Below are 10,026 nucleotides of genomic sequence, written 5' to 3'. Positions count from 1 at the left end.
TTTTGTCAGAGCATGGAAGGAGATTGGATCAGAGATTCCCATCTCATTCTTCCCCGGGGAAAAGGGCTCCTTCTGTTAAGCCACGTTTGCTACTAATAGCCCTTGTCAGGCCCTGAAATCCTGGCAGATGATACCATGTGGCAGGCCCACTATGTGCTGAATTGGAAATTGTTTTGGCTTGGGCTACCCTGGAGAGATGGTGGCTGCAGGGCCGGAGTGACAGTGCTGGACCTGGAGCCCAGACTCTGCTGTCCTGCTGTGCAGGGCCCCAGGGTCCCAGTCTTCAGCCCCCTAGGCTTTCACTTAAAGCTGACCTCATCCACATCCAGGGCCAGAGGGCACAAGCTCAGGCTGCCCAGCTGGGCAGGACTTTGTGAAGAAGGGGCTTGTGGGAACCTTGCTCTGTGTCTGGGTTTGCAGCAGGAGATGAGGGACCTGATAACAGTCCTCACACTGGTTACTTTTCATGGTCCTTGGGGCTCCTGACATCACAGCTCAGGGAGGGAGAGGGCAAGTGGGATGCACAGGACAGAAGACCAGTGGCCAGGGAGGCAGAGGAACAGAGGAAACTGGATTCATGTCCCATCTCTGCTGTTTGCTGGCTGTGTGACTTTGGGAAGGTCACTACCTCTCTCTGGGCACCTCTCCAGCTTCTGTTTGCCAACAACTCTGCCCTGGGGGTTGTTGGTCCGAGGAGGGAATCCCTGCCTGGCTGGGCAACCTAGTTGGAGTCCTCCAAGATGTGAATGGGGCTGCAGAAGGGCCAGCTGATTCACTCCCATTATTACCATAATGCAACACAACTGTTTAGAACTCCAGGTCTGTTCTGTGCTGTGAACCCAATAAATTAGATCTCTGCCCTCAGGAGGCTTCATCTAGAAGTGGAGACGTAGGGACAGTGACAAGTATGCTCGGTACACACCGTGTTCCAGTCCCCTGGATCATTCTGTTCCCAGACATGCCACACTTACTCTCCTGCCTCAGGGCCTTTGCACTAGCTGTTCTTTCTGGCAAGTGGTTCTTCTAGATCTTTGCAAGCCTGCTTTTTTGTCGTCCAGGACTCGGCCTAAATGTCATCTACTCCACAAGGGCCTTCCCTAACCACCCAGTATAAGCAGCTCCTCCACAACATCAGTTTCTTTACTATGTTTTCTTGTTTTACTGACTCAGTGCTCCTAAATTATCCACCTATTGACACATTTGGTCTGTCCCCACTACTAGAATGGAAGCTCCACGAGAATAGGGACGATGACTTTTTAAAAAAAATTTTTATTTATTTATTTTTGGCTGCATGCGGGCTTTCTCTAGTTGCGACGAGCGGGGTCTACTCTTCGTTGCAGTGCACGGGCTTCTCATGCGGTGGCTTCTCTTGTTGCGGAGCACGGGCTCTAGGTGCGCGGGCTTCAGTAGTTGTGGCATGTGGGCTCAGTAGTTGTAGGTCACAGGCTCTAGAGCGCAGGCTCAGTAATTGTGGCACATGGGCTTAGTTGCCCCGCGGCATGTGGGATCTTCCCGGACCAGGGATCGAACCCACGTCCCCTGAATTGGCAGGCAGATTCTTAACCACTGCGCCCATGTCTTGTTCATCACTGTATGTCCTGCACTCAAATTCAGTGTCATACACACATAAGGCACTCAAAACATTTTAGTAAGTGAAAGAGCTGTGTTAGAAGGGCACCAGGGCTTCGGGAATCCAGAAGGGTGCTATGGGTGGGCGCCATGACTGCCATGGGGAGATCAAGGAAGACTCCCAGGAGGAAGTGCCATGTAGGCTGCCTTGAAGGGTAAGTAGGCATTTCTTGATCAGAAAAATGATTTTAATAATACCAGCTGGTCCTTCCTTTGTATTTTGCTTCTACTATGTGCCGAACACCATGTTGGTCACTTGATATATATAAATTTTATCCCAGCCTCCTAACGGCTTGGCTAGGTAGGGATTATTCCCATTTTACAGGTGAGATAACCGAGGCTGCGAGAGGTTAAGTGACCTGCCTGAGGCTCCACAGCCAGTAGGGCTGAGCTGGGAAATGCTCCTAGCCAGCTGGAGAGTTGTTCTTCCTCCATGACACACAGAAAGGGCAGGAGAGGAACTGGCCAGATTTTAACAGGAAAGGTGCATAACCTCAGTCTGTATACGTTGTCCAACTTAGTCCCCACAATAGCCCAGTTAGGTGGGAAGTCTTCCTACTCACACAGGTATAGTTCAGAGATGGGGAGACTGGACTAGAAGCTGGGACTCCTGGACCCAACGCTCAGCCTGCAACAGCTTCCCCACCAGGTGGGCATGGGCAGTGAAGGAAGGCAGGGCTGAGTGTGGGGCTGCCCAGATGACACAAAGGGGGCCCTGAGGCCACCTGCCTCCATCCGGGCACAGGCGGGAGGGTGGTGGGAGGTCTGTGCTCCCACCTCACAGTGAGGGGTGGGGTTGCTGGTGTGAAGGGTGGCAGGGCAGGTGGTGGAGGTGGATAGGTCAAGGTTGGGCTGGGGCTGGACCAGCCACGTCGGCGCCCTTGATGGCCCATCACAGCTCTGTGTGGAGCTTTCTTGCCACCTGGAGGCCACTGAAGGGACCTCCTTGTTAAAAGTCTCAGAAAGATGATGACCCTGCTGCACTGTGTGGGTCTTGGATGTGAGCGCAAGTGTGGGGAGATGGGGATTAACTTTTACTGAGCACCGACTATGTGCCCTGCACTGCCAGGTACACATGAGGGAAGCTCTTAATTCTTAGAGCTTCCCTCAGGGGTAGCTATTACCATCCCAAGTTATAGAAGAGAAAACTGGGGTTTAGAGAATAACGTGACCAGCCCAAGGCCACCTAGCAGGTCAGTGACAGAGCCTGGCACGTATGGGAGCGCAGGTCAGCTGGCTGTGGAGGAGAGAGGTGGTCGATACGCGTGAGCTCCGTGCTCCACGGTTTACAGGAGGCGGTCAGTAACCAATGGGATTCTATATAATCTTTACTCCAGTCCCCGCAGCTAAAGCCGCCTTGAGAGTAGCCCTTGTCTGCCCACGCCCTGGCCACATCCCCAAACCCAGCACAACGCCTGGCACACAGGAGGTGCCTAATAAATGCTCATTCAAAGGAAGTGGTCCAGTGGGTGCTCTGGTGCTTAGCAACAGAGGCATTGGAGCCTGGCAGACCAGACTGGAAGCCCAGTTCTGCCACTCCTAGCTGTGTGGCCTTGGGCCAGATACTTAACCTCCCTGAGCTTCAGTTTCCTCACTAGTAAGATGGGAATGATAATAGCAAGTACCTCATAGAGCTGTGGTGAGAACGAAATGAGGTAACCCATGGTACCTGGCAAATAATATGTGGCCGAGAAATATTAACTATTAATAAGAGAAGGTAAATCAAGATCATACTGCAGAGCTGGGATTTGAACCCAGATCTCCACAACTTTAAAGCCTGATTCTTTCCATCATGCCATACAACCTGGGGGTCAGGCAGAGCTGAAGTGGTCAGGGAAGACTTCTTGGAAGAAGAGGTGCTAGAGGTTGGTAGGAAAGAGGGGAAGAGGCATTCTGGAAGAGAGGCCCAGCGTGAACAGAGGTGCGGCCGCTGGAAGGGCCATGGGAGCTTGGGACACAGCGAGGGGCCCAGGGGAGGGTGGGGGTGAGATAGAGGGAGGCCTGGCTGCCAGGTGCTGGGCTGAACTGCTCTGAGAGGGGCTGGGAGGAGGCGGCTGACGGGGAGGCCCCGAGGTCAGTGAACGCTTCTGCAGGAGCAGAGCAGTTGGTTTTGCCACTCCCACCCCTCCAATTTCCCTCCTTTTCCCACAGCCCCCGCTTGACTTATCCCCTCCCCTGGACTTTCCTCCCTCTACTTTTGCTCATGTGGCCTCTTCTGCTGGTATCATGCCTCCCCCTACCTCTGCCAGTGGAGCCCTCCTCATCCTTCAAAGCCTATCTCAAAGGTTACCGACTCTCCAGAGACCCTTCCTGGGCCCCTGTCAGAAGCGCAGCTGCCTCTGTGCTCCCAGAGCTCTGGGGAAGCATCTCTGGGCAGCACACACCACATTTTCCCTCCAGGTGCTCTCTGGGGGACTTGGTCCTTCAATACCTCTTGCTGTCACCTTTCTTCCTCTCTCTCTGTGACATGGACATGTCTGCTCAGCTCCCCTACGTGCCTACCACCAGGGTTTCATTTGTGGGGGGGAGCACGGAGTCCACATGTCCGGGCATGAGCTGATCCACCTGGCTGTCCCAGCAAGAATTAGAAAGTGTTCTGACACTTCAAACACACCTACTGAGAAGCGGTCAGCTCTCAGACTTCCTTTTGTTTTTCATGTCATTCCTCTGTCTTGGTGTAAACCAGAGATGACAAACTCAACAGGGGAGCCGAGAGGAGGCCCAACAGGAGGGGAGAGCTAAGCTGTGTTATATAACTTACCAAGACAGGAGTTTGATGCTGCCGTCAACAAATTACATTGTCAGTTTGTCAGCTGAATTCACAGTGCTGCTAGATCTCAGGTGAAATTTAGGGCACTGATCTCAGGGAGGGAATTAGAGGCCATATGGCAGGATTTGGACGATTTAGAGCACCCCTAGCTCCAGTAAATCCCCGTGCAGCCCAAGCTGCCTTGCCTGAAGACCTTGAAGTGACCTTGTCTTGGAAGTTACCCTGCAAAGTGTTCTAGTTGTTTATTGCAGAGAAACAAGCCATTCCACACTTAGTGGCTTAAAATGACAATTCACTCTTTTTCCCAGTTCTGCGGGGTGGCTGAGCAGTCCTTCTACTGGTCTTGTCTGGGTTCGCTCGGGTGACTGTATCCACTGGACGCTGGGCTCAGCTGGGATGGCTGGGCGCTGAGCCTCTCTCTTATGTGTGCCTGCATCCCCGTCTTCTTCCTGGCACCGTGGTGGCCTCAGGATTCTGAGAGGATGAAGGCGGGAGCTAAGCCTCTGAGGCCTGGGCTCTGCAGCTTATAACATGTCGCTTCCATCACATCCTGTTGGTCAAAGCAAGTCACGAGGCCAGCCTGGATTCGAGGGCTGAAAAAGAGACTTCACGTCTGGATGGAAAGAGCAGCGAAATATCATGGGCATGATTTCAATCTACCCCACAGGGGGAGGCCAAGTCTCTTCACGCACCAATCCCATTGTCTCCAGTCCTATAACTGGGATTAGACACTTTCCTGTCTCAGAAGACTAGTTCCAGAGTCAGATGGGGGAGGAGGAAGCAGCCACATCAGAAGAATTGCAAGATTTTGCTAATTTATGTCACCAAGGAGTCTGGATGATATATGTGGGAACGTTTTCTGCGGGTGCTAGTGCATGGAGGCAGGAACACAGTTTTCACTGGGCTGGATTTATTAATACGGGTACATTTACCTCAGATTGCAGAGTCAGTGTGCCAGTTTGAGCACCTAGGAGTGGTTTTCATTGTTTGCTTAGCTGGTTGACTGAAACCTGGATTCAACTGAGGCCTATGCTTAGTTGATATTGAAATGCCAGAATTCCTTGCTTTAACATAGAGGAAGGAATCCAGTGCTAAAGCAGGGAGCAATGTTGGTGTGGATTTACCCTGTGTGACCCACTCACATACTCCCAAGCCAAGTTCCACACTCCCGACTTCCTCTTATAGAGCCTGGAGGAAATTCCCTTCGCCAAGGCATGAAGAAACATGTTAGTGAGGGGAGCATCTCTGAAACATGATGCAGTACTTGTTCTCTGCAGGCTAGGGATACTAGTGAAGGACACTGCCACAGAAATGGGCTCCATGATTTCAGTGGAAATGATGGGATCCCAGGGGAGCAGAGCACAGACAGCAGCACTTGGCCATCTGGGACGTCAGATGCCAAGTGGTACTCAGAATGGTCTAACCCACAGATGTCTTTAGCAAAGACTAATTGTTTAAGGGCCAAATAGGACCAAAGGGACCAAATGGATAGGCAGCCTCTAAGTCCTCCTTAATGTATAACAGAAACAACAAAGCAAAACAACGACCAAAACCCTCCAGGCCTGGTAGCAGAAGCCTGATTTGACCCACTATGAAAGAGAACTTTGGTCTCTCACCCAAAGCCCCTTGAATGGAAGAGAGGTCAGTACCCTTCAGAGCGGCCCCTTCAATAGCACCCCAGATACATACTGTAAATCTTCCTTTTAGCAGCCTACCTTCCACAAAGGGCCCTAGGGCATTTGCCAGAGAACTGTGCCCTGTGAAAGGAAAATACACAGGCTTTTCAGGGATTAGCAGACCTTGAGCTTATCTAATGCTAATTCCTGAGGACATAGAAAGCCACTGTGTAGAGGCGCAGGTGCATCAGGTGACAACTGGAGCTTTGACTCAAGTCCAGGCATCACCCTGCAATTGTATTTTTAGTTTCAGGGTGTATAATTGAAATTTACAGCACACATGAGCCTCTAGACCTGTGGAATAAGGGCCATTATGGTAGAAAGGGCCAAGTGGAAGCTTCTGGAACTTTTTCTTCTTACCAATCAATAAACTGGTACAGATCTGGGAGAATCACAGAAATTTGTGCCCTCATCAAAACTTGAGAGATGCAGGCTGGTTTCTATTACATCCCACTTAATTTACTTCTTTGGTCTGTGCAGAAGGCACAGGTCTTGGAGAATGACAGCGAATTATCATAAGCTTACTCAGATGATTCCAGCAGCTACTATTCTAGGTATGGTCTTTTTATGGGAGCAAATACACATATATTTTGTTACTTAATGTGAAACTATTTATCTGAGAAAGAATTTTTTTTTAAACTTCCTCTGCGGAAAATGCCAGAAGCAGCTTTCTTTTTCTTGGCAGGGACAGCAATACAGCTTTCTCATCTTGTCTTGAAACTCCCCAAGTCTCTGATTCTCTGTTACAATGTAACCTGTGGGGATTTTGACCATCCTCCCATAACACACAACATCATACTTGTCTGCTACACTGATTACATCATGTTCCTAGGATTCAGAGAGTGGAAAGTAGCAGGTACTTTAGATGCATTGATAAGATACAAATGTGCTGAGAATGGGAGATGAATCCCATAAGAACACAGGGCCCTGCCCCCTGAGTGAAGTTTCTGGGTGTTCAGTGGTCTGGATCGTGCCAGGAAACATATATTAGTCAGGGTTCTCCAGAGAAACAGAATCAATAGAAGATACAGCTATAGATATGTGTATATAGAGATAGATACAAAGAGATGTATTATAAGGAATTGACTCACAGGATTATGGAGGCTGAGAAGTCTTGTGATCTTCTGTTTGTAAGCTGGAGACCTAGGAGAGCCAGTGGTATAGTTCCAGTCCAAGTTTGAAGGTCTGAAAAGCAGGAGAGCTGATGGTGTTTAGTTCCAGCCTGAAGGCAGGGGAAGACCAATGTCCTAGCTTGAAGACAGCCAGGCAGAGAGCAAATTCTCCCTTACTCAGCCTTTTATTCTGTTTCAACAAATTAGATGAGGCCCACCCACACTGGGGAGGCCAATCTGCTTTACTCAGTCTACAGATCCAATGTTAATCTCATTCCTTACAAACACACCCAGAAAAATGTTTGACCAAATATCTTGGCACCCAATGGCCCAGTCAAGTTGATACATAAAACTGTCACATCCTGAAAAGTGAAAGGAATTTGCTGTTTTCTGTCCCTAGTAGTAAGAAAGAAGCACACTCGTTGGGCTTCTGTGTATTTTGGTGGCAATGTATGTCACATTTTGGTGTTCCGCTCTGATTTATGGAGTAACTAGTAAGAACCAAACTGAGTTCATCCTCCTGCCCAAACCTTCCGTTTCCTGTTTTCCTATTCATCCACCCAACACATAGTTATTACATATCTATTGGGTGTGTAGGCAAGAATGGAAGATTCTGTAATAGACAAAGAAATCACTGCTATAATAAAAATGATGGACAAGACCAAGTGTTGACAAGAATGTGGAGAAACTAGAACGTTTCATGTGTTGCTGGTGAGAATATAAGATGGTGCAGCCCTTGCCCCCCCAAGAATCAGGTCTAAGCTCACAGAGGATGTTAAACTGGATGGGCTGAGATGGAGAGGGGGGAAAAGTGTAGGTGCTTTGATGGATGAGGGGGTAGACTGGCCTGACTTGGGAATGGGGGTGTGTAGAAAGGGCAGGGAGCTGGGGAGTCTGGATTACGGGGCCTCTGAGGGATGGGCTCAGATGTGGATGGCTACAGGAGTATCTGGGGAACGGCATTAACACCACACAACCTGGGCAGGCTTTGGGAGCTCCGCAGCCAGACATGGTGCAGGGGGTGTGGGGCTGCCAGTGCCCCTCTGGCTGGGCTGGGGCAGCCATAGTGACAACCTATGTGTCTTCTCAGGATGGCCTAAGCCTCCTGGACCTAGGGACAGGGTGAGGCTCTAGGAAAATGACTAATATTAGAGTTCCTGCCCACCCTGGCAGTGAGAGGAGGGGCTCCAACTTGATTTAATTTGATTTATCAGAATAAAGAAATGCCTCATTTCTTACACCCTGAGTGCCATCATGTAATTCACATACAGAATTACAAACTGTGATATATGTGACGTAAGAGGGGGTGGCCATAGAGATAGAGAAAAGAAGGCAGATTCACCATTTATTTAGCTGGTAGAGGGCGCAGGTCTTAGTGACGGATTGGAAGTGGAGGGCTGGTAATTGGTGCAAAAAAATATTTCCAGGTTTCGGACTGAGAATGGCGTGCATTCCCCATCCCCTTCCTCTAGGTGATCCATCCTCGCCGCGACAAAGACAAAGACTACGGAAGGTGCCGCTGCAGTACGATTTGGCCCCATGGTCTGCCCTGAATCCGCACGCACCGCCTCCTCATTACACAAAAATGCCAAAAGGTGTCCAGGCAGTGAGGGGGTGTCCCCGGCAGGTGTTCAGGGCGGGATCACTGTGCGAGGAGTAAAATCGCAGTCTTTCCTTGGATCCGCCACAAGGGGCTCCAGCGAGGCCTCAGCCCAGCTCCAAGAGGGCCCCCCAGACCCGCCTTCGGGGGGCGCTCGCCCGCGGGTCCCCAGGCTTCTCTAGACAGCCCGCTCCCAGGCCCTGGCCCGACCCCGCGCCGAGAAGCTCCGGCAACTGGGCCCGGAGCCCAGACGGGGAAACTGACCTGGCCGCATGGGCAAGACGGCGTGCGCGTGCGAGGACGGCCGCGGCTGGGGACTGGGGCTCAGCGCCGCCCGCCCGGGGGGTATGTCGGATCCCCAGCTGTCAGATTCAGAGCCGGGAGCCCGGTTAAGGGCTCTTGGGCGGAGCCTGGGCATCTTCGGGATCCGAGTTTCGGATGCCGGCGCGCTTCCGAGGCCGCTCCGCGGGGAAGGGGCGCCGCCCTCTCCTCCTTCCCCCAGGCAGCCGCGTCTGGGTGGGGTTACTGGCCGCGGCCCGCCGGGTTCCTTTATCTGGATTCGCCAGGCCGCCGAGGGGCGGGATTGAGAGGGGTGGAGACGGCGCGTGCTGGGGAGGGGCTGGGAAATGGCTGCAGCTGGGAAGAACCAGGCTTAGGATGAAGTCTGCATCTGAGAAGGGCCAAGAGCATCTAGTTCATTTCCCGCCTTTCGCCGCCCCAGCACAGGGCGGGGGCCTGAGCCAACCACCTCCGTCACTGGGCCTTCTTCCAATACAGTAGAGAGCTGGGCGTGATGCAGGTGAGGCGGTGGCCTGCAGCTCAAGCCTGAGCTGGAGGTTTTCTGCCTCAGTATCACCTCTTATCATCAGAGCCACTTTATCATCAGGAGGAAATTGAGGTGGCTGGCGCTGGGCTGGAGGCCGACCTGCTTCCGCCACTGCCGCCTCTCGGTCATCTGCACTCTCTCCCTCAGCTTTGGACCCTGAGCATCGCTCTCCTTATTGAATCACTCCTGGCACCGCAGGCCCTGGTCTCTCCTTACAGCTTTGGACGAGACCTTCCTCAGCTTCCTTTGTGCCCTTCTCTTCCTACCTTTAAAAAGTCATCAGAGCCTTGGTCTGGGCCCACTTCTCTTTCCATTCTGACAGTGTCCCTGAGGGAGCTCAGCCTCCCCATGTGGGGCTGACCCCCACACATTGTTTCCAGGCAGCTGTCTCTTCAGAGGCGGAGCCCTGGTAG

General features: G+C 51.8%; 1 long non-coding RNA gene across 3 annotated transcripts; it reads right to left on the bottom strand.

Moving 5' to 3' along the window:
- Positions 1 to 1,074: 1,074 nt before the first annotated feature.
- Positions 1,075 to 9,329, bottom strand: LOC141279348 (uncharacterized). 3 transcript variants are annotated; one of them, XR_012333416.1, is made up of 3 exons: positions 8,530 to 9,329; positions 7,167 to 7,297; positions 1,075 to 5,012 (listed from the first exon to the last, which is right to left on the bottom strand). It is a non-coding gene; the product is annotated as an uncharacterized lncRNA (long non-coding RNA). The 3 variants fall into 3 exon arrangements; XR_012333417.1 differs by having other exon boundaries at positions 1,076 to 5,012; positions 7,167 to 7,260; positions 8,530 to 9,328; XR_012333415.1 differs by having other exon boundaries at positions 1,077 to 5,012; positions 7,167 to 7,260; positions 9,052 to 9,320.
- Between the last annotated feature and the right edge of the window lie 697 nt (positions 9,330 to 10,026).

Source organism: Tursiops truncatus, chromosome 8 (genome assembly GCF_011762595.2).
Source record: "Tursiops truncatus isolate mTurTru1 chromosome 8, mTurTru1.mat.Y, whole genome shotgun sequence".
NCBI lineage: Eukaryota > Metazoa > Chordata > Mammalia > Artiodactyla > Delphinidae > Tursiops > Tursiops truncatus.
Note: the sequence above shows the minus strand (reverse complement) of the source record. Positions and strands in the feature narration are given on the sequence as shown.